The 23377-nt window shown below is 35.3% G+C and overlaps 2 non-coding genes across 2 annotated transcripts; both read right to left on the reverse strand.

Annotated features, from left to right (window-relative positions):
- Positions 1-5292: 5292 nt before the first annotated feature.
- Positions 5293-5409, reverse strand: LOC139869653 (U5 spliceosomal RNA). The gene has a single exon (XR_011766240.1). It is a non-coding gene; the product is annotated as a U5 spliceosomal RNA (small nuclear RNA).
- A 1032-nt stretch (positions 5410-6441) lies between these two features.
- Positions 6442-6559, reverse strand: LOC139869654 (U5 spliceosomal RNA). Its single transcript, XR_011766241.1, has one exon. It is a non-coding gene; the product is annotated as a U5 spliceosomal RNA (small nuclear RNA).
- Positions 6560-23377: the final 16818 nt, after the last annotated feature.

The raw sequence follows: 23377 nt of genomic DNA on the forward strand, positions 1-23377 counted from the left end.
ATTTTTACAAAAGCGTATTTTTTATAAAAGTAAACTTAAAAATAAATTTTTTTTATAGCGTTGCGCTTCCGGTGTTTAAGCAGAAATTGTTCCCCGGCAGCGGCGCCAAAAATACTTGATGTTATGCGAGGTGTATATGAAATAGCTTATATTGTACTAGGAAATACTATTAAATACGATACAATTTTACACAAGATATTTATTTATTTATAGAATGGATATACTTAAACCTTGCTACAACACTTATAGGCAGTGTACCTAATCGTACAGTAGTGTAGTTTTTAGTAAGTCCGGTTCGTTCCACAGGGAAATCTTTAAACAAAGCTTAACGCTATATTAGTTTTAATTTATAAAAATACAAATATATATAAGTAATATTATTATTATAAAAGGGGGGTTTTTACCGTTTAATGACCGGTTTGTCGATTTTTAAAACTTTACCGGTTTGTCGATTTTTAAAACTTTAGTCGCAGTTAAAACCTAATGTAAAATATTAAATAAATAAAAGACTTAATTTAAAGCGTAAAGTAAATAACGATAATGAAATTGCGATAAATAAAATTGCGATGAAATAAAATTGCGATAATTAAAAAGTACGATAATTAAAAGTGCAATTAAATACAATGACAATAAATAAAAATGCGATAATTAGAAGTGCAATTAAATATGAAAATAAAGGAATCATGCTTATTTAAACTTCCGTAATCATGATGTTTGACGTGTTGATTTTAGTTTTATGCCCATGGGTTAATTGTCCTTTGTCCTGGATTATTTAATATGTCCGTCTGGTTTTTGTCCATAACAGTCCATCAGTCATAAATATAAAGTGCGAGTGTCCTCGTCAAATTATCCTTATACCCGAAGTCAAATATTCCAACTAATTGGGGACTTAAACTGTAACAAGGTCTTAATACTTTGTTTAATAATTACACCAAGATATCGACTGCGTATAATCCAAGGTTTTAATATTTTGTTATCAATTATGCCAAGTGTCCTTGTACATAATTTCACCCTTGTTTTAATAAGTCCATAGACTATTAATCCATTCCCGTGTCCGGTTAAATGAACGATTATTCGTACATATAAATATCCCGCCCATCGTGTCCGATCGAGTGTATATGGTTATTTATAGGTATGTCCAATTGTAAATCTTTATATTAAAATTAACAAACTATCATTTAGTTAAACAAATATAAAGCCCACTAATAGCCCATAGTCTAATTTCCACAAGTGTCGTTCTTTTGTCCAAACCCCAATTATGGTACAAAGCCCAATTACCCAATTTTAGTATTTTTAGCCCAACATCATGATTACTTCGGCTTAAATAAGCATAATAATAATTTAGCTACGAGACATTTAATTAAAAAGGTTGAACATAACTTACAATGATTAAAAATAGCGTAGCGTTACACGGACAGAATTTCGACTTACACCCTTACAATATGCGCTAACATACCCTTATTATTAGAATTAAAATTAAAATTATAATTATAATTATAATTAAAATTATATATATATATATATATATATATATATATATATATATATATATATATATATATATATATATATATATATATATACGTTGAGAGTTGGATGGATGGATTTTTATTTTGATGCACTAAACTGCGACTTTTATAGGCATGTGGGCTGGAAAAGGGCCTCATGCGATCGCATGGGCTTTGCCCTTCAAGGCCATGCGATCGCATGGCCAGCTGGGGAGGCTCAAAAGTCTTTAAAAACGTGAGCTGCTTATTTATTTATTATATAATATAATATATATAATTAAATTTAATTATATATATATTATATTATATTCTTATACTCCGTTGACTTGTAATTTTTAGTCCGTTGCGTCGAGCGTTGAGAGTTGACTCTGGTCCCGGTTCCAAATTTTCGAACGTCCTTGCGTACAATTTAATATTTTGTACTTTGCATTTTGAATCTTGTACTCTTGTAATTCTGAGACGTTTCTTATCAATAATTGGAACCTCTTTGATTGTACTTTGTACTTTTGAGCTTTTTGGTCGTTTGCGTCTTCAATTCGTCGAATCTGTCTTTTGTATTCACCTTTTATTATTTAAATGAATATCACTTGTAAATAGAACAATTGCAACTAAAAGCTTGTCTTTCTTGAGGGATAATGCTATGAAATATATGTTCGTTTTTAGCATTATCATAGACACACTCATCTGCTGCAGTTTTCTTGTACCCTTGACTCACCATGCATGAGTCAAACTTCTTGTACCACTGCCTAGGTGCCTGCTTCAAACCATATAAACTTTTCTTCAGCTTGCATACGAGGTTATCTCCTGAAACCTTAAAACCTTCCGGCTGCTCCATGTAAATTTCTTCTTGTAAATCTCCATGAAGAAAATCTGTCTTTACATCCATCTGTTCAAGCTCCAAGTTCATACTTGAGACCAATCCAAGTATGACTCTAATTGAAGTCATCTTGACTACTGGTGAAAATATCTCATCAAAATCAATCCCTTTCTTCTGTTGGAATCCTTTGACTACAAGCCGTGCTTTGTATTTCACCACTTTTCCACTATTATCCCTTTTCATCTTGAACACCCATTTGTTTTTCAGTGCCTTCTTCCCGCGTGGAAGTTCTACAATCTCATAAGTTTGATTTTTCTGCAGAGAATCCATCTCATCCTGCATTGCGAGCAACCATTTTTCTTTATCCTTATGAGTTACTGCTTCATGAAAACTCTCTGGTTCTCCATCTTTAGTAAGTAAAAGGTACTCGGATTCTGGATATCTACTCGATGGAATCCGACCTCGTTCATATCTATGAACTTCTGGAACATTCTGAGGAGATCCACCATCATTTTGACCTTGTGATAGTGCTGGAACGTCTGACAGATGGGGTTGTGGCTCCCCCTGCTCAGCACCGTCATTTTCCTCATTATCTTCTACTTCTGGCATTTCTTCTTGCACTAAAAATTCATTTCTCATGAATGATTCCGTTGTTGCCTCTGGCACCAGAGCAGCAACATTTGTGTTCTGAGATGTTGTGGGCTTTTCAATATCTTCTATTGTATGGCTTTCATGGAACACCACGTCCCTACTTTTGATCACCTTCTTCTCCTTTGGATCCCATAATCTGTATCCAAATTCTTCATCTCCATAGCCTGTGAATATGCATGGAGTAGTCTTTACATCCAGCTTCTGTCTGAGCTCCTTGGATACATGTGCATACGCCAAACATCCAAATACTCTTAAGTGAGAGTATGATGGATCCTTTCCAGACCAAAGTTTCTCTGGAACTTCAAATCTCAGTGGTACTGATGGAGATCGGTTGATCAAGTAACATGCGGCTCTGACTGCTTCTCCCCAGAATGGCTTTGGCAGCTTAGCCATACTGAGCATGCTCCGAACACGTTCCATGATTGTTCGGTTCATTCTTTCTGCTATACCATTGTGTTGAGGGGTACGCGAAACTGTCTTCTCATGTCGGATGCCGTATGATCTGCAATAGGCATCGAACTGTCTGGAAGAGTATTCACCGCCGTTGTCAGATCGAAGACACTTTAACTTCTTTCCTGTTTCACGTTCTACCATGACATGGAACTGTTTGAAGTAATCAAAAACCTAGTCCTTCGTCCACAAGAAATATACCCACACCTTTCGAGAAGCATCATCGATAAACGTTAGAAAGTATCGGTTGCCGCCAATTGATTCAACCTCTAAGGGACCGCAAACATCAGAGTGTACCAGACTGAGTAACTCTGATTTTCTCGTTGAAGAGAAATTAAACGAGACTCTATGCTGCTTATCAAACAGACAATGATTGCAAGGATCTAGTGCAACGACCTTGTCTACATTAATAAGCTCCTTCTTTATTAGGGTAGACAACCCTTTCTCACTCATGTGACCGAGTCTCTAGTGCCATAAATTTTGTGAAGCCTCCTTTTCTGCAACATTAATACTGTCTGTGCAGATCTTAACATGAGTCTTGTACAGTGTGCCACAAATGTATCCCCGAGCGACTATCATAGCGCCTCTTGACAATTTCCATGTGCCTCTACTGAAATGACTATCATAGCCCTGTTTGTCGAGAGCTACCCCAGAAAGTAAATTCAGCCGAAGATCTGGCACATGGCAGACATCCTTCAAAGTGATTGTGCTCCCGGAACTTGTCTTTATCTTGACATCACCAGTTCCAACAATCTCAGCGGAACTGGAATTTCCCATCTTCACAGCTCCAAAGTCACCAGCTTTGTATGTTGTGAAGTATTCCTTGTATGGAGTCACGTGGTAGGAAGCTGCAGTATCTACCACCCATTCTGTGTCTTCTCGTGAGACGTGAAGGCATGTCTCATCATGGGTTGAACAGTAAGCTACATCACCAGTGATAGTAACTAATGTTTTTCCACCCTTGTTCTTCGACTGTGAACTGCTTTGATCTTGTTCCTCTTTCAATCTGTAGCAGTTCTTCTTCATATGTCCTTCTAATTTATAAACTTCAGGAACTAAAAAAATGAAATTCTGAAAATTTCAGGGACCAAATTGTAAAATTTCAGAATTGCTACAGTACTGCTACAGGAACGTGCTACAGTGCCACCAGCTGCTACAGTGAATTGCTACAGGACTGCTACTGGACTTTCTTCTCCGTTGAAAATTCCGGCACCGGTCGTCTTCTCCGGTGAGATTCCGGCGAGTTGACCAAACTTTGACCGCATTTTCTGGGCTCGTTATAACTCCGTTTAAGTCACCGTTTTTTGCGTTGGACTCGGTTCGACCAGACGAATCCAATGGTACACTCAAAATTGGATTTTGAGGAAACTTCAGAAGACCCAAAAACTTAACCAACGTCTCTAACCAAGCTCTTGATACCACTTGTTAGGAAGAGAGGATCGCCTGGACGTTGGGAGACACAAATTTGAGAGAAAATAACTCTATTACTCATAAGAATAGATTACACGAGTATTTACAAAACTCTAAAAAAAACTCTCAAATTTGTGTCTCCCAACGTCCAGGCGATCCTCTCTTTCTAACAGTAATGTTAATATATCATATATGTAGGCATGATATTTTAATTGGAAAAGGAGTTTGATGTATGTATGATACATGTTGTGCTTAGTCGTCACTGATCGAGTTTCTATTTTTAAATTTACTTTCTTATTAGAATAAAAAATATTACAGTTAGGATTATTATGTCTCAAAGTTATATAGGACTCATTATGAATGTAATTTTCAATAAACCCGTGAAATCGCAGGTCCTTAACTAGTTATACTGAAAGAACAATAATAATGTATAAATTTTAAAACTAGATTGGTTGGAGTCCCTCAAAAAGAGAACTCTCCAAAAATAGGCGTATACCATTTTAATACAACGAGCACACGGTATTCTTTAGTAAAAAGCGAAAGAATAGTTCTCTTTGTGCTCATTGCATGGCTGCGTGGTTTTTAATCTTAGCATTTGGGTTCATTATATACAGCCATCCTCAGTCCCTTGCTCTACTGACCAGCTGATGTGGGACAAACCCCAACACCTCAAATGGTCAATTTTCAGTTGTAACCTTTTTCTACTCCATACACACAATCTTTTTAAAAAGGTAATCGAGTCTTAACACCAAACTTTACTTGTTAAGCACTTTCTGAATAGACCTTGTAATGTTTTAAGCAGCAAACTTTAAATGATAAATGTTGGTAAGTATATCTTATACGTGACCTAATCTGTCTGGGGTGTTTAAATATTAAGCGGTTTTACCCGACAAACAACCCAATACTAATGGAGGTGTTTATGCTTTTGATAAAACCGTGTTTGGTCATTGCTAATCACTTTAAGATCAATCAAATATCAAATATTCAAATATATTCATTATTATTCTATAATTCTATAGTTATTATCCCTTATATACTAACACCCACCCAGAATTTGGTCGTTTCCTTTACAAAAACCCCCAAAACGACATCTTAGCCCGCCTATATATAATTTTTTTTTATATATATATGAAAAGGTTACAAGATGGTCATTGTAAAAGACAAAAGGTTGGTTTTGTTAATTAAAAATGGGCCATTTTCAAGAAACTTCTGATGTTGGATTAGCTTATAAAAACGTAATTAGACGAGAGATAAAAAGTGAAAACAGGACAAACCAGATCGACCCAATTAGATAATTTACAGTTTTTTTTACAACTATGTGTTATTTAGATCTTCAAGAAAATGATTTAGGATGTTGTACGGGCATCACAATCAAGCCATTCCCCCGTTAGCTACTTTTCTAGTTCGACCCATTTAAGGTAAAAAACAACCCAAATTACAAAATGAGGATTCTACATCTGATGTCAACCAGATAAACCGCTACATGATTATTTACGTTTTGTTAACCTAACTCGAATTTATAATTAAGTTTAATTTTTTCAGCGGGTACAATTTGAATTTTTCGATTTCAGAACCACAAAATTTATAACTAGATCAATTGGTTGGAGTCCTTTCATTAAGAAGAACTCTACAAAAATAAGCATATGCTACTTTATACAATGAACACACGGTATTCTTTAATAAAAGGCGAAAGAATAGTTCCCTTTGTGCTCATTGTGTAGCTGCGTGACTTTTAACCTAAGCAGCTGGGTTCATTATATACCAGCTTCTTTACTTTCTGCTTCCACTAACCACCCAATGTGAGACAAAATCTAAAACCCCTAATTGAACACTCACATCATGTTTATATTGGTGAGCTTTTATTTTTTTTTTTGGCAAAAATACTTTAATAAAACTTAAAGCTACAAGGGATCTATTGTTTTAACTTATAAAGTGACATCTTAAATTGGTAGTTGTATAATTCGGTCACTTAAAGGCCTTTTGATATTTCTAATTAGGTCGTAACGTTGCAAGAAAATCACTTATTCTATTAACTACTTACAATTGCTTAACAAGAGAAAATCTATTTTTACACTTTTGTGTAATTAAGGTTCTCAGTTCTGTTTCGTGTTTGATTTAAGAAGGGTTCAGATGTCATTATGTCAAAAATGTTGTTTTTCATGTAGCGGTAAACAAATCAGGTTTTCCTTATTGAAGTTCCTCCGAGAAAAGAGTATTTTAGACTCAAATGTACACATACTAACTAACTGGAGTATCTCGTGATTATTAATGGCTTTCTATGGCCCACACGTTAGATGTTTACAATAGCTTATGTACCAAAAAGCCGAAATCAACTTTGTTTGTAGCTATCGACAGGGGCGGATCTATTGTAGGCCCAATGGTGGCACGGAATACCATTGAAATACGCGATGCAGTGAATTTTTTTTTTTTTTGGTTTTTAACTAGTGACACCACTAGATATCGTACCTTTTTTTATTAACACCATTGAAATAAGGCATATAGTAGAAATTTTTTTGGGGTTTTAAATGGTGACACGAGTGACTACCTGTAGTGACCCGAACTTTTTCATGTTTATATATATTAATTGAGATTGATATTTACATGATTAAATATTTCCAACATGTTAAGCAATCAAACTTGTTAAGACTTGATTAATTGAAATATGTTTCATATAGACAATTGACCACCCAAGTTGATCGGTGATTCACGAACGTTAAAACTTGTAAAAACTATATGATGACATATATATGGATATATATATATAGTTAACATGATACTATGATAAGTAAACATATCATTAAGTATATTAACAATGAACTACATATGTAAAAACAAGACTACTAACTTAATGATTTTTAAACGAGACATATATGTAACGATTATAGTTGTAAAGACATTTAATGTATATATATCATATTAAGAGATATTCATACATGATAATATCATGATAATATAATAATTTAAAATCTCATTTGATATTATAAACATTGGGTTAACAACATTTAACAAGATCGTTAACCTAAAGGTTTCAAAACAACACTTACATGTAACGACTAACGATGACTTAACGACTCAGTTAAAATGTATATACATGTAGTGTTTTAATATGTATTTATACACTTTTGAAAGACTTCAATACACTTATAAAAATACTTCTACTTAACAAAAATGCTTACAATTACATCCTCGTTCAGTTTCATCAACAATTCTACTCGTATGCACCCGTATTCGTACTCGTACAATACACAGCTTTTAGATGTATGTACTATTGGTATATACACTCCAATGATCAGTTCTTAGCAGCCCATGTGAGTCACCTAACACATGTAGGAACCATCATTTGGCAACTAGCATGAAATATCTCATAAAATTACAAAAATATGAGTAATCATTCATGACTTATTTACATGAAAACAAAATTACATATCCTTTATATCTAATCCATACACCAACGACCAAAAACACCTACAAACACTTTCATTCTTCAATTTTCTTCATCTAATTGATCTCTCTCAAGTTCTATCTTCAAGTTCTAAGTGTTCTTCATATATTCTACAAGTTCTAGTTACATAAAATCAAGAATACTTTCAAGTTTGCTAGCTCACTTCCAATCTTGTAAGGTGATCATCCAACCTCAAGAAATCTTTGTTTCTTACAGTAGGTTATCATTCTAATACAAGGTAATAATCATATTCAAACTTTGGTTCAATTTCTATAACTATAACAATCTTATTTCAAGTGATGATCTTACTTGAACTTGTTTTCGTGTCATGATTCTGCTTCAAGAACTTCGAGCCATCCAATGATCCGTTGAAGCTAGATCCATTTTTCACTTTTCCAGTATGTTTATCCAAGGAACTTAAGGTAGTAATGATGTTCATAACATCATTCGATTCATATATATAAAGCTATCTTATTCAAAGGTTTAAACTTGTAATCACTAGAACATAGTTTAGTTAATTCTAAACTTGTTCGCAAACAAAAGTTAATCCTTCTAACTTGACTTTTAAAATCAACTAAACACATGTTCTATATCTATATGATATGCTAACTTAATGATTTAAAACCTGGAAACACGAAAAACACCGTAAAACCGGATTTACGCCGTCGTAGTAACACCGCGGGCTGTTTTGGGTTAGTTAATTAAAAACTATGATAAACTTTGATTTAAAAGTTGTTATTCTGAGAAAATGATTTTTATTATGAACATGAAACTATATCCAAAAATTATGGTTAAACTCAAAGTGGAAGTATGTTTTCTAAAATGGTCATCTAGACGTCGTTCTTTCGACTGAAATGACTACCTTTACAAAAACGACTTGTAACTTATTTTTATGACTATAAACCTATACTTTTTATGTTTAGATTCATAAAATAGAGTTCAATATGAAACCATAGCAATTTTATTCACTCAAAACGGATTTAAAATGAAGAAGTTATGGGTAAAACAAGATTGGATAATTTTTCTCATTTTAGCTACGTGAAAATTGGTAACAAATCTATTCCAACCATAACTTAATCAACTTGTATTGTATATTATGTAATCTTGAGATACCATAGACACGTATACAATATTTCGACCTATCATGTCGACACATCTATATATATTTCGGAACAACCATAGACACTCTATATGTGAATGTTGGAGTTAGCTATACAGGGTTGAGGTTGATTCCAAAATATATATAGTTTGAGTTGTGATCAATACTGAGATACGTATACACTGGGTCGTGGATTGATTCAAGATAATATTTATCGATTTATTTCTGTACATCTAACTGTGGACAACTAGTTGTAGGTTACTAACGAGGACAGCTGACTTAATAAACTTAAAACATCAAAATATATTAAAAGTGTTGTAAATATATTTTGAACAAACTTTGATATATATGTATATATTGTTATAGGTTCGTAAATCAACCAGTGGCCAAGTCTTACTTCCCGACGAAGTAAAAATCTGTGAAAGTGAGTTATAGTCCCACTTTTAAAATCTAATATTTTTGGGATGAGAATACATGCAGGTTTTATAAATGATTTACAAAATAGACACAAGTACGTGAAACTACATTCTATGGTTGAATTATCGAAATCGAATATGCCCCTTTTTATTAAGTCTGGTAATCTAAGAATTAGGGAACATACACCCTAATTGACGCGAATCCTAAAGATAGATCTATTGGGCCTAACAAACCCCATCCAAAGTACCGGATGCTTTAGTACTTCGAAATTTATATCATATCCGAAGGGTGTCCTGGAATGATGGGGATATTCTTATATATGCATCTTGTTAATGTCGGTTACCAGGTGTTCACCATATGAATGATTTTTATCTCTATGTATGGGATGTGTATTGAAATATGAAATCTTGTGGTCTATTATTATGATTTGATATATATAGGTTAAACCTATAACTCACCAACATTTTTGTTGACGTTTTAAGTATGTTTATTCTCAGGTGATTATTAAGAGCTTCCGCTGTCGCATACTTAAATAAGGATGAGATTTGGAGTCCATGCTTGTATGATATTGTGTAAAAACTGCATTCAAGAAACTTATTTTGTTGTAACATATTTGTATTGTAAACCATTATGTAATGGTCGTGTGTAAACAGGATATTTTAGATTATCATTATTTGATAATCTACGTAAAGCTTTTTAAACCTTTATTGATGAAATAAAGGTTATGGTTTGTTTTAAAATGAATACAGTCTTTGAAAAACGTCTCATATAGAGGTCAAAACCTCGCAACGAAATCAATTAATATGAAACGTTTTTAATCAATATGAATGGGACATTTCAGTTGGTATCCGAGCGTTGGTCTTAGAGAACTAGAATTTTGCATTAGTGTGTCTTATCGAGTTTGTTAGGATGCATTAGTGAGTCTGGACTTCGACCGTGTTTACTTGAAAAATGATTGCTTAACAAATTTTGTTGGAAACTATATATTTTTAACATGTGAATATTATGTGATATATTAATCTCTTAACGCGTTTGATATTATGTGATAGATGTCTACCTCTAGAACAAGTCCCATTGACTCACCTAATAATAATGAAGAGTCAAATATAAATTGGAATGATTCGTGGACTGATTCACAAGTTCCCAAAGAGGAACCGGAAGAAGAGTCGGAACCGGAAGAAGAATCGGAACCGGAAGAAGAATCGGAACCGGATGAAGAAATAGAACCGGTGGGGGAAATAATAAAACGGTTAAGTAAAAAAAAATCCTCAACCAACCGACCAAGGTTAATTATGGTCAATGGTGTTTCCGCCAAGGAAGCAAAATATTGGGAGGATTACCAATTCTCCGATGAATCGGATTTCGACGAGAATTCCGATGATGTTATAGAAATTACCTCAACTGAATTTAAAAAGGCAAAAGAAAATAATAAGGGAAAGGGCATAAAAATAGAGAAATCTAATTCCAACCCCGATGAACTTTATATGTATCGTCAACCCCTGAAGTCCTTAAGTTGTAACAATGACCCGGGAACCTCTAAACCACCAGGTTTTTCTAAACCAATGTGGAAAACGACGGCTCGTATTAGGGGAACATCATATATCCCTAGAAACTTGGCAAAACGAACCAAAACCGAAGAAGAAGAAACAAGCGAGTCGGAATAAGATAGTTGTATTCGTGTGGTGTAATATATGTAATATAGTGTGCTTATGCTTTATGATATATGTAAAAATTGCTTGTATTAATAAGTATTTTTTTTTATGAATCTAACTCTTGTCTATTTTACAGTATAAAAACACAAAATGGATAGACAACCCAATATTTTAAGAGACCTATCCGGAGACATGATTGATGAAATCTTGTCTAGAGTCGGTCAGAATTCTTCGGCACAACTATTTAAGGCGAGATCAGTTTGTAAGACATTCGAAGAACGTTCCAAGAATGCCTTGGTTTATAAAAGGCTTTTGTTCGAAAGATGGGGGATATCACATTGGGAAATCCATAAGTTACGATGTGTTTACTTTGACGCATATATTGCGGGGAACCCAAATGCTATTTTACGCAATGGGTTAAGAAATTATTTTGACTCAATATATCCGAATATTGGACTTCATGATTTAGAAAAAGCGGCTAACATGCAACATAAAGAAGCATGTTATGCTTACGGATTAGTAATGTTCGCTTCTCACCAAAGTGAGAACAAGAACATCGGGCTACAACTATTAAACAAAACGTTCCCACAAGTGACGGAGTCGGTAATTGGGGTAAGAAATGAGGTTTTTAGATTGTTACGGGACTGTTGGACATTACGTAACCCTCGTCCCTTTGACGACGTTACAACACGCTGTCTTATCAACGGCCATAACGGTTATGTTCCACAAGACCAAGGATGGGAAGTAATCCTAGTAAAACCAGAATGCATGACTTGTTTCTGGACGTATGAATTACGTGTCTTTATTGCCTTTGCTGAACGACTTGTGTACTAGCTAGAATTATCTTCACAACCATCTTGTATCAAATTTATTGTGTGCTATATTTCATGCTATATGTAAAATAAGCGGTATTGTAAGTTTGTAAAATATTGTGTAAAAGTTTGAACGCGAAATATTATTATAATCAGTTTTTCATATAGAATTGTAGTAGTTGAATTGTATATTAGCTACTAAGTATGAACTTAACGGGTAGGTACTACCCGAATTTAAACTTATAAAACGCTAATATGAAGAAAAAGCTTTTATAAATGAGTTCATATTATGCTACAAAATACTATTAACTACTCTTAATATTCTGTATGATTAACTTGTTCCATTTGACTATTTTGAAGGAAATGGCACCGACTACTCGACACACCGTGAATATGAATGAAGAGGAATTCCGTACTTTTCTAGCTTCAAACATAGCCGCAGTATAGGCTGCGCTACATACCAACAATAACCTTGGATCTAGCAGTACAGGAAATCGTGTAGGATGCACCTACAAAGAATTCACTGCCTGCAAACCTTTGGAATTTGATGGAACCGAAGGACCGATCGGATTAAAACGGTGGACCGAGAAGGTCGAATCGGTGTTTGCCATAAGTAAGTGTACTGAAGAGGACAAAGTGAAGTACGCTACGCATACCTTCACAGGTTCTGCGTTAACATGGTGGAATACCTATCTAGAGCAAGTGGGACAAGACGATGCGTACGCACTACCGTGGTCAGCATTCAAGCACTTGATGAACGAGAAGTACCGTCCCAGAACCGAGGTCAATAAGCTCAAGACAGAACTTAGAGGGTTACGAACCCAAGGATTTGATATTACCACGTACAAAAGACGATTCGCAGAATTGTGCCTATTGTGTCCGGGAGCATTCGAATATGAGGAAGAGAAGATCGACGCGTTTGTGAAAGGATTACCGGAAAGAATCCAAGAAGATATAAGTTCACACGAGCCCGCCTCCATACAACAGGCATGTAGAATGGCTCACAAACTAGTGAACCAGATTGAAGAAAGAATTAAAGAACAGACTGCTGAAGAGGCCAATGTGAAGCAAGTTAAAAGAAAGTGGGAGGAAAACGGTGATAAGAATCACCAATACAACAACAACAGCAATTACAACAATAATCGCAACAATTATCCCAACAATCGCAACATCAATCGCAACTACAACAAACGGCCCAACAACAACAACAACAACAACAACAACAACATCAACTACAACAATCATCCCAACAACAATAATAACCGCAACAACAACAACAATCAGAAGCAGCTATGCCAAAGGTGTGAAAAGTATCACTCGGGGTTCTGCACCAAATTTTGCAACAAGTGTAAAAGAAATGGTCATAGCGCGGCGAAGTGTGAGGTCTACGGACCAGGGGTTAATAGAACGAAAGGAAAAAATAGTGTCGGAACGAGTAATGGTGGAGCAAGTAGTGTCGGAGCAAGTTATGCCAATGTAGTTTGTTATAAATGTGGAAAACCGGGCCACATTATTAGAAATTGCCCGAACCAGGAGAACACAAATGGACAAGGCCGCGGAAGAGTTTTCAATATTAATGCTGCAGAGGCACAGGAAGACTCGGAGCTTGTTACGGGTACGTTTCTTATTGACAATAAATCTACTTACGTTTTATTTGATTCGGGTGCGGATAGAAGCTATATGAGTAGAGATTTTTGTGCTAAATTAAGTTATCCATTGACGCCTTTGGATAGTAAATTTTTACTCGAATTAGCAAATGGTAAATTAATTTCAGCAGATAATATATGTCGGAATCGAGAAATTAAACTGGTTAGCGAAACATTTAAGATTGATTTGATTCCAGTAGAGTTAGGGAGTTTTGATGTGATAATCGGTATGGACTGGTTGAAAGAAGTGAAAGCAGAGATCGTTTGTTACAAAAATGCAATTCGCATTATACGAGAAAAAGAAAAACCCTTAATGGTGTACGGAGAAAAGGGCAACACGAAGCTACATCTTATTAGTAATTTGAAGGCACAAAAACTAATAAGAAAAGGTTGCTATGCTGTTCTAGCACACGTCGAGAAAGTACAAACTGAAGAAAAGAGCATCAATGATGTTCCCATTGCAAAAGAATTTCCCGATGTATTTCCGAAAGAATTACCGGGATTACCCCCACATCGATCCGTTGAATTTCAAATAGATCTTGTACCAGGAGCTGCACCAATAGCTCGTGCTCCTTACAGACTCGCACCCAGCGAGATGAAAGAACTGCAAAGCCAATTACAAGAACTTTTAGAGCGTGGTTTCATTCGACCAAGCACATCACCGTGGGGAGCTCCTGTTTTGTTTGTCAAGAAGAAAGATGGTACATTCAGGTTGTGTATCGACTACCGAGAGTTGAACAAACTTACCATCAAGAACCGCTACCCACTACCGAGAATCGACGACTTATTTGATCAACTACAAGGCTCGTCTGTTTATTCAAAGATTGACTTACGTTCCGGGTATCATCAAATGCGGGTGAAAGAAGATGATATTCTAAAGACTGCTTTCAGAACACGTTACGGTCATTACGAGTTTATGGTCATGCCGTTTGGTTTAACTAATGCACCAGCTGTGTTCATGGACCTTATGAACCGAGTGTGTGGACCATACCTTGACAAGTTTGTCATTGTTTTCATTGATGACATACTTATTTACTCAAAGAATGACCAAGAACACGGTGAACATTTGAGAAAGGTGTTAGAAGTATTGAGGAAGGAAGAATTGTACGCTAAGTTTTCAAAGTGTGCATTTTGGTTGGAAGAAGTTCAATTCCTCGGTCACATAGTGAACAAAGAAGGTATTAAGGTGGATCCGGCAAAGATAGAAACCCCGAAAACTCTGAAACACATACGCCAGTTTTTAGGACTAGCTGGTTACTACAGAAGGTTCATCCAAGACTTTTCCAGAATAGCAAAACCCTTGACTGCATTAACGCATAAAGGGAAGAAATTTGAATGGAATGATGAACAAGAGAAAGCGTTTCAGTTATTGAAGAAAAAGCTAACTACGGCACCTATATTGTCATTGCCTGAAGGAAATGATGATTTTGTGATTTATTGCGACGCATCAAAGCAAGGTCTCGGTTGTGTATTAATGCAACGAACGAAGGTGATTGCTTATGCGTCTAGACAATTGAAGATTCACGAACAAAATTATACGACGCATGATTTGGAATTAGGCGCGGTTGTTTTTTCATTAAAGACTTGGAGGCACTACTTATATGGGGTCAAAAGTATTATATATACCGACCACAAAAGTCTTCAATACATATTTAATCAGAAACAACTGAATATGAGGCAGCGTAGGTGGATTGAATTATTGAATGATTACGACTTTGAGATTCGTTACCACCCGGGGAAGGCAAATGTGGTAGCCGATGCCTTGAGCAGGAAGGACAGAGAACCCATTCGAGTAAAATCTATGAATATAATGATTCATAATAACCTTACTACTCAAATAAAGGAGGCGCAACAAGGAGTTTTAAAAGAGGGAAATTTAAAGGATGAAATACCCAAAGGATCGGAGAAGCATCTTAATATTCGGGAAGACGGAACCCGGTATAGGGCTGAAAGGATTTGGGTACCAAAATTTGGAGATATGAGAGAAATGGTACTTAGAGAAGCTCATAAAACCAGATACTCAATACATCCTGGAACGGGGAAGATGTACAAGGATCTCAAGAAACATTTTTGGTGGCCGGGTATGAAAGCCGATGTTGCTAAATACGTAGGAGAATGTTTGACGTGTTCTAAGGTCAAAGCTGAGCATCAGAAACCATCAGGTCTACTTCAACAACCCGAAATCCCGGAATGGAAATGGGAAAACATTACCATGGATTTCATCACTAAATTGCCAAGGACTGCAAGTGGTTTTGATACTATTTGGGTAATAGTTGATCGTCTCACCAAATCAGCACACTTCCTGCCAATAAGAGAAGATGACAAGATGGAGAAGTTAGCACGACTGTATTTGAAGGAAGTCGTCTCCAGACATGGAATACCAATCTCTATTATCTCTGATAGGGATGGCAGATTTATTTCAAGATTCTGGCAGACATTACAGCAAGCATTAGGAACTCGTCTAGACATGAGTACTGCCTATCATCCACAAACTGATGGGCAGAGCGAAAGAACGATACAAACGCTTGAAGACATTCTACGAGCATGTGTTATTGATTTCAGAAACAGTTGGGATTGACATCTACCGTTAGCAGAATTTTCCTACAACAACAACTACCATTCAAGCATTGAGATGGCGCCGTTTGAAGCACTTTATGGTAGAAAGTGCAGGTCTCCGATGTGTTGGAGTGAATTAGGGGATAGACAGATTACGGGTCCGGAGATTATACAAGAAACTACCGAGAAGATCATCCAAATTCAACAACGGTTGAAATCCGCCCAAAGTCGACAAAAAAAGCTACGCTGACATTAAAAGAAAAGATATAGAATTTGAAATTGGAGAGATGGTCATGCTTAAAGTTGCACCTTGGAAAGGCGTTGTTCGATTTGGTAAACGAGGGAAATTAAATCCAAGGTATATTGGACCATTCAAGATTATTGATCGTGTCGGACCAGTAGCTTACCGACTTGAGTTACCTCAACAACTCGCGGCTGTACATAACACTTTCCACGTCTTGAATTTGAAGAAATGTTTTGCTAAAGAAGATCTCACTATTCCGTTAGATGAAATCCAAATCAACGAAAAACTTCAATTCATCGAAGAACCCGTCGAAATAATGGATCGTGAGGTTAAAAGACTTAAGCAAAACAAGATACCAATTATTAAGGTTCGATGGAATACTCGTAGAGGACCCGAGTTCACCTAGGAGCGTGAAGATCAGATGAAGAAGAAATACCCGCATCTATTTCCAGGAGATTCGTCAACACCTTCAACAGCTTAAAATTTCGGGACGAAATTTATTTAACGGGTAGGTACTGTAGTGACCCGAACTTTTCCATGTTTATATATTAATTGAGATTGATATTTACATGATTAAATGTTTCTAACATGTTAACCAATCAAACTTGTTAAGACTTGATTAATTGAAATATGTTTCATATAGACAATTGACCACCCAAGTTGACGGGTGATTCACGAACGTTAAAACTTGTAAAAACTATATGATGACATATATATGGATATATATATAGTTAACATGATACTATGATAAGTAAACATATCATTAAGTATATTAACAATGAACTACATATGTAAAAACAAGACTACTAACTTAATGATTTTTAAACGAGACATATATGTAACGATTATAGTTGTAAAGACATTTAATGTATATATATCATATTAAGAGATATTCATACATGATAATATAATGATAATATAATAATTTAAAATCTCATTTGATATTATAAACATTGGGTTAACAACATTTAACAAGATCGTTAACCTAAAGGTTTCAAAACAACACTTACATGTAACGACTAACGATGACTTAACGACTCAGTTAAAATGTATATACATGTAGTGTTTTAGTATGTATTTATACACTTTTGAAAGACTTCAATACACTTATCAAAATACTTCTACTTAGCAAAAATGCTTACAATTACATCCTCGTTCAGTTTCATCAACAATTCTACTCGTATGCACCCGTATTCGTACTCGTACAATACACAACTTTTAGATGTATGTACTATTGGTATATACACTCCAATGATCAGCTCTTAGAATCCCATGTGAGTCACCTAACACATGTGGGAACCATCATTTGGCAACTAGCATGAAATATCTCATAAAATTACAAAAATATGAGTAATCATTCATGACTTATTTACATGAAAACAAAATTACATATCCTTTATATCTAATCCATACACCAACGACCAAAAACACCTAAAAACACTTTCATTCTTCAATTTTATTCATCTAATTGATCTCTCTCAAGTTCTATCTTCAAGTTCTAAGTGTCCTTCATATATTCTATAAGTTCTAGTTACATAAAATCAAGAATACTTTCAAGTTTGCTAGCTCACTTCCAATCTTGTAAGGTGATCATCCAACCTCAAGAAATCTTTGTTTCTTACAGTAGGTTATCATTATAATACAAGGTAATAATCATATTCAAACTTTGGTTCAATTTCTATAACTATAACAATCTTATTTCAAGTGATGATCTTACTTGAACTTGTTTTCGTGTCATGATTCTGCTTAAAGAACTTCGAGCCATCCAAGGATCCGTTGAAGCTAGATCCATTTTTATCTTTTCCAGTAGGTTTATCCAAGAAACTTAAGGTAGTAATGATGTTCATAACATCATTCGATTCATATATATAAAGCTATCTTATTCGAAGGTTTAAACTTGTAATCACTAGAACATAGTTTAGTTAATTCTAAACTTGTTCGCAAACAAAAGTTAATCCTTCTAACTTGACTTTTAAAATCAACTAAACACATGTTCTATATCTATATGATATGCTAACTTAATGATTTAAAACCTGGAAACACGAAAAACACCGTAAAACCGGATTTACGCCGTCGTAGTAACACCGCGAGCTGTTTTGGGTTAGTTAATTAAAAACTATGATAAACTTTGATTTAAAAGTTGTTATTCTGAGAAAATGATTTTTATTATGAACATGAAACTATATCCAAAAATTATGGTTAAACTCAAAGTGGAAGTATGTTTTCTAAAATGGTCATCTAGACGTCGTTCTTTCGACTGAAATGACTACCTTTACAAAAACGACTTGTAACTTATTTTTCCGACTATAAACCTATACTTTTTCTGTTTAGATTCATAAAATAGAGTTCAATATGAAACCATAGCAATTTGATTCACTCAAAACGGATTTAAAATGAAGAAGTTATGGGTAAAACAAGATTGGATAATTTTTCTCATTTTAGCTACGTGAAAATTGGTAACAAATCTATTCCAACCATAACTTAATCAACTTGTATTGTATATTATGTAATCTTGAGATACCATAGACACGTATACAATGTTTCGACCTATCATGTCGACACATCTATATATATTTCGGAACAACCATAGACACTCTATATGTGAATGTTGGAGTTAGCTATACAGGGTTGAGGTTGATTCCAAAATATATATAGTTTGAGTTGTGATCAATACTGAGATACGTATACACTGGGTCGTGGATTGATTCAAGATAATATTTATCGATTTATTTCTGTACATCTAACTGTGGACAACTAGTTGTAGGTTACTAACGAGGACAGCTGACTTAATAAACTTAAAACATCAAAATATATTAAAAGTGTTGTAAATATATTTTGAACATACTTTGATATATATGTATATATTGTTATAGGTTCGTGAATCAACCAGTGGCCAAGTCTTACTTCCCGACGAAGTAAAAATCTTTGAAAGTGAGTTATAGTCCCACTTTTAAAATCTAATATTTTTGGGATGAGAATACATGCAGGTTTTATAAATGATTTACAAAATAGACACAAGTACGTGAAACTACATTCTATGGTTGAATTATCGAAATCGAATATGCCCCTTTTTATTAAGTATGGTAATCTAAGAATTAGGGAACAGACACCCTAATTGACGCGAATCCTAAAGATAGATCTATTGGGCCTAACAAACCCCATTCAAAGTACTGGATGCTTTAGTACTTCGAAATTTATATCATATCTGAAGGGTGTCCCGGAATGATGGGGATATTCTTATATATGCATCTTGTTAATGTCGGTTACCAGGTGTTCACCATATGAATGATTTTTATCTCTATGTATGGGATGTGTATCGAAATTTGAAATCTTGTGGTCTATTATTATGATTTGATATATATAGGTTAAACCTATAACTCACCAACATTTTTGTTGACGTTTTAAGCATGTTTATTCTCAGGTGCTTATTAAGAGCTTCCGTTGTCGCATACTTAAATAAGGACGAGATTTGGAGTCCATGCTTGTATGATATTGTGTAAAAACTGCATTCAAGAAACTTATTTTGTTGTAACATATTTGTATTGTAAACTATTATGTAATGGTCGTGTGTAAACAGGATATTTTAGATTATCATTATTTGATAATCTACGTAAAGCTTTTTAAACCTTTATTGATGAAATAAAGGTTATGGTTTGTTTTAAAATGAATGCAGTCTTTGAAAAACGTCTCATATAGAGGTCAAAACCTCGCAACGAAATCAATTAATATGGAACGTTTTTAATCAATAAGAACGGGACATTTCACTACCAATCCTGAATTCGCCACTGGTGCTTATTGGGACAACAAATTAGAGGGGATTTTTTTAGTTAGTTAGCTTTGTACCTACATCTCCCTGGGAAAACATGGACAAATGCCAGAACCTAAGTAAATAAAAAAGAAAATAGAAACATGATTAATAATCCCTGCTGCTGGCCTAGGAACTTCTTTTGTAGTTATGACAATTTGCCTAGCTCACCCACACCAGCGGAAGCGAGGATATAATTTGTTTGAGACAAACTTACGAGAAATAATAGGAAGCAAATAAAGTAACTGATAATACGATGATTTAACGTGGTTCGGCAAAACCCTGCCTACGTCCACCTTAAGACTCTCCTTTATTCTTATAATATAAAAGAAACCGGTACAAGAAAAAGTACACTATGAGTTAAACCCAAACCCAAGCCTCTTAGATTTTAGCATAAAAATCTAAGTTTCTCGTACACTCTTTTACACTCCTTACAAGAATAAAACTCTCAACCTCACAAATAAAGGTTCCCGTTGATGTTACTGATCAACTCCCTATCTACTTTGTGATACCATCACAAATAAACACACTCCGTTGATAAACCCTATCAACTATGTTTTTCTTTTTGTGATATTTGATTCGTTCTCTCTGGATGTCTTCCCTCAACTACATACTGATGTATTTATATTGTTTCTTCATAATGTGAAAAGTTGCATGTGAATACAATAAGCCACATTATTTGACTTCACTCTTACCACGTGAAACATTCACGTTTTCTACACAAAGTTGGTAAAAACTATTTACAAATAGTTTCCAACTATTGATATATGTAGCCATATATTTTAATCATGATAAATGTGAGACATCTCTTTTGGACTACCGTCCAACAATCTCCACCTTGACGAACATTTATCTCCTTCGTCACCGAAAATACTATCACCTAGTATTTTCACCATTGGCCTCCTATCCCCGCTGCACACACCTTGAATCACCTCGGTCCTGAACCACGATTCAAATAACACGGGCAATAATCATGTGTAGCTAACCCTGTCAACTTACCTAGTTGACACCGAAGAGGAGTCTCGAATCACCTCTCCCACCAAAGTAGGATTTTCCTTTCTCACCATCGTCTACCTCGGTCAAACACGTCATAACATGTTCCCGACCTGTTCCCGCGCACACGCTTTCTAAACCTTCAAGACACGAGTAAATTTTGTACTCGCCACCAGACGATATAAACCCTCATACTTCTCTCCCTTCATCAGGACCTTCACGCCACGTGTGATTTTCATAACTCCACCTACGGTCTAATAGCCATATCCTTGAGAATCCAACACGCATAAGGAAACTAGATTCTTGCACATCCTTAGTGTGTACGCCACACCACCAAGAGCGTAAGCAGCTCCGCGAAACAATTTTATTTTCACCATGCAAACACCCTCAACATCACATGTTGAACCATCACTTAAAGTCAGCACCCCGCTTTCTTTAACATTAGCTTATCAAAATAAGCTTACTTGGAACACGCATGCCTCGTACAATCAGAATCTAAAATCCATTCATCTTGAGAGCAGAAGTAGAACTTTTTGGAGATTGTGAGAACATCTCCCACCGGTACATTAACTGCTACCACAGCCGATGAACCCCCAGATTTATCTTCACCATTCATCCAGAGTGGACAGCCCTTCTTTAGTGACCTCACTCATGAAATTTGAAGCACCGGATATCCTTCACGCCGTCTCCTGATCTAGACCTACTATTATCACTAGATCTCTTCTCGGCAAACCTTAACTTCCCCTTCCATGACCAACCATAGCAAACCCATGCTCATAAATGGTCACTGGATCTTCGTCTCTTATCCTCTGATAAGATTACCGGTACTACATCCTCCATCTTTACAGTAGCCGTTCCGTAAAGAACAGTAGTGACCATAATATCATACGAACTGTGAAGAGAGGTAAGAAGAATAAGGGTCTTATCTTCTTCCTCAACACAAACCACAACTTTTACAAGTTGATCAACCAGACTATTAAACACGTTCATGTGTTCAATGATATCCCAATCGTCATCCGTTATCTCAAATGGCTCCACCTTAAATTGCATATCGCTATTTTTCCGCCATCTCCAAACAAAAAACTATCCGAAACACCTGGATGCTCTGATACCACTTGTTATGATAATTTGCCTAGCGCACCCACACCAGCGGAAGCGAGGATATAATTTGTTTGAGACAAACTTACGAGAAATAATAGGAAGCAAATAAAGTAACTGATAACACGATGATTTAACGTGGTTCGACAAAACCCTGCCTACGTCCACCTTAAGAGTCTCCTTTATTCTTATAATATAAAAGAACCCGGTACCATAAAAAGTACAGTATGAGTTAAACCCAAACCCAAGCCCCTTAAATTTTAGCATAAAATCTAAGTTTCTCGTACACTCTTTTACACTCCTTACAAGAATAAAACTCTCAACCTCACAAATAAAGGTTCCCCTTGATGTTACTGATCAACTCCCTATCTACTTTGTGATACCCTCACAAATAAACACACTCCGTTAATAAACCCTATCAACTATGTTTTTCTTTTTGTAATATTTGATCCGTTCTCTTTCGATGTCTTCCCTCAACTACATACTGATGTATTTATATTGTTTCTTCATAATGTGAAAAGTTGCATGTGAATACAATAAGCCACATTATTTGACTTCACTCTTACCACGTGAAACATTCACGTTTTCTTTACAAAGTTGGTAAAAGCTATTTACAAATAGTTTTCAACTATTGATATATGTAGCCATATATTTTAATCATGATAAATGTGAGACATCTCTTTTGGACTACCGTCCAACAGTAGTCAGTTTCTCAAATGGCTAATCAACAAAAAGTCCAAAACAAGCTGATAGATGCTTAAATTCTATTCAGGTTCT

This window comes from Rutidosis leptorrhynchoides, chromosome 9 (genome assembly GCF_046630445.1).
Source record: "Rutidosis leptorrhynchoides isolate AG116_Rl617_1_P2 chromosome 9, CSIRO_AGI_Rlap_v1, whole genome shotgun sequence".
NCBI classification, from domain to species: Eukaryota; Viridiplantae; Streptophyta; class Magnoliopsida; order Asterales; family Asteraceae; genus Rutidosis; species Rutidosis leptorrhynchoides.